We start from the raw sequence: 2711 nt of genomic DNA on the forward strand, positions 1-2711 counted from the left end.
CGGGAGTTTGTAAAAAAATGCATCTTGATGTTCCGTGCAATGCACGGGCATCTTGCTAGTCCATGAAAACAACACATGGCAAAATTCCACGGCGAACAAGGGATTTGAATCTGTTGGGAGGGGCTGTTTGGATCTTGCCTGGGGTAGCCAAAATATTGGCGACTACTTCGCCATGGCCGGCACCGGCTCGAGTTCATCCTAACATTGCCCTCTTCTGTGGAGCCCATGCGGGGTCGACGAAGGTCCTCGCAACAAAAGGATTTGGCAAGACACCTGCTGTGTACGCTGGCGTCGCCTCCGCGGTGGTCTTCATGGGACCCAAGCGGCGGCGGCCTCCCGTGTTCTACTTCTCCTCGATGATGGCGGAACACGCGGAGGCGCTGGCCACCAACTGGCAGCTCTCCGCGCACCCGGCTTCTATCGCTGCTTGCATGGCACGGCCGCCGGCATGGGAGTCTCGGCCACAGAAACGGGAGACGCGGTACGAGGCGGCGGCATGGACGGCAGCAACGACGTCCGTGCGCCGCTCCTCATCGAGCTGGCCTGGAGCGGCGAGTTGCTGAACCGCGCGCCGGCTTGGGGCGGCAACTGGCTCCGTCGGGCGAGGGGAGGGAGGTGGATCAGCGAGCTGCATAGCTCGTATCCAGCGGGCTACCCAGCCGGCTTGGATGCGGAATAACTACTCTTCGTAAGCCATTGTAAGAGTGGACAAAATGCTGAAGGAGATAGGGGAGCGGCGGAGGTGTGCAATTCTTGGCCGGCGTTTGGCCTCGTTTAAATAGGAGATTAAATAGATGGCACGGCCGGCGTTGCGTTTAACGCCGGCCCGGTCATGAACAGATGTGTGTCCAGAGTGGGTTTCTCGGCTTCCACACGGGCGGGTTTCATGGAGGCATTTGAATGCGGCACGGAGGCGTGTTCAGCCGGGCGTGCCGCGAGTGGCGCCCTCGACTCTGACCTAGGACACCGCGCCGTTCTTCCACTGACGTGTGGGCTCTTTGGGTGCATGGCCTGCATGTCAGTGACCCAAGGCAGGCAGCGCACAGCAAAGGAACCTTTGGTGCGCCAGGGCGGTCAGAAGCGGGCATTCATAAACCGATGATTGTTCATTGAGTGTGACATCATCTTTTTCATGTAGATAAGCCTACAATGTTGATAGCCCATTCGATACGTTGTGATTCATAAAGACCGCTGCAAACATCAATGTTCTGCTTATCACAGATAAGATTGATTAATACTCGTAACAATCCATGTCCTTAACAAAGGGTGCATGCACGTATAGGTCGAACGTGTGTCCTGCGTCGTGTGCTGTGTGCATGCAGGCGTGCGAGTGTTGCGTGCGTGCAAGGGTACGTTTCAGTGTTGCACGCATTGGTGCGTACGTGCATGTGTTCGTGAGTGCATGTGTACGTGTCAGTGTTGCACGCCAGCATGCGTGCGTGTGTACGTGTCAGTGTTGCACGCCCACATGCGTGCGTGTCTTGCGTGCGTGCATGTGTACATGCGGGGTGAGGCTACATGTCAGTCGACTGACTTTTTCATCTCTGGTCATTAGATTTTCCAGCCGTTGGATACGAAATCAAGGGCCTCTAGTTTATCATCAAACTCCACCCCAGAGCCGCCAGCCACCACCGGCCGAACCGCCAACCCACGCCGCCCGCGACCGGCCTGCCCTCCCCGAAACCACTCCCCACCACTGGTCCGCCACCGCACCGGCCATCCCTCTAGCCCCCCCCCCCCCGCCGAGCTTTTTCTCTGGGGATCCCCACCCCACCGCCCAATGAATGCACCCCAACCGCCCGTGACTGCCAACCAGAGGTCTCACGACTTCGAATACCCACTGACCACTAATTTATTACCATTTTTGTCCTTCAAATACGCGCTGACGGGTGAGCCCTATGGTAATGTGCGCTGCTGAGTGTGGACCGTTTAACTGGTCAATTGATCGTGTTATCAACAAATTACGGAGCTGCATGGTGAGCCAATGACCGTACGATCACCCTAAAATGTACTCCTATTTTATTAACACAGTACAGACTCAAACTACCATTTCTTTGTTTCATATACGGGCTGACAGGTGGGCCCCACGGTTACACGCCCCGATGGTGCAACACTAGTTCCGCCGCGTGGAATGTTTGACTGGTCAATTGATTGTGTCATCAACAAAATACGGAGTTGTACGGGTGAGCTAGTGACCGTATAATCATGATATGTATTTGTTTAACACGGTACAGATGCAAGGGCTCATATATACGCGCAAGCACTCACCGCTATAAGCGCACACACGCGAACCCGACCCCTGTGAGCACATTCGAGAGAGTGGGCCAGCATATATGATCTTGAGATTTTACAAAGTCACCATAGGTGCCTCGTAGTCGAGTGGAACGTCTCCTCCCACTGAACGTACGTCGCCGGAAAATACTGAAATTAACACAAGATAAATGCGAGCACCGGGACTTTAACCTTGGTGGGCTCGAGAAACCACTTTCCTCTAACCATCCAACCACATGTTGGTTAGCACGACAAAATGTATGCGGTGACCGTGATGAGCTTATTCTAAAGTCTAGTGACCATATCGTGCTTTCAATTCAAATACAATGACCGTAAGTGTCGTCGACAAAATACGGAGCACGCATCAAATGCAAAGTCCGTCAGTGTCATCAACAAAATATGGAGACATATCATGAGCTAGATACCGTTGTACTATTGTA

The sequence above is a fragment of the Triticum urartu genome, chromosome 6A (assembly GCF_056163025.1).
Source record: "Triticum urartu cultivar PI428250 chromosome 6A, HENAU_Tu73, whole genome shotgun sequence".
Lineage (NCBI taxonomy): Eukaryota > Viridiplantae > Streptophyta > Magnoliopsida > Poales > Poaceae > Triticum > Triticum urartu.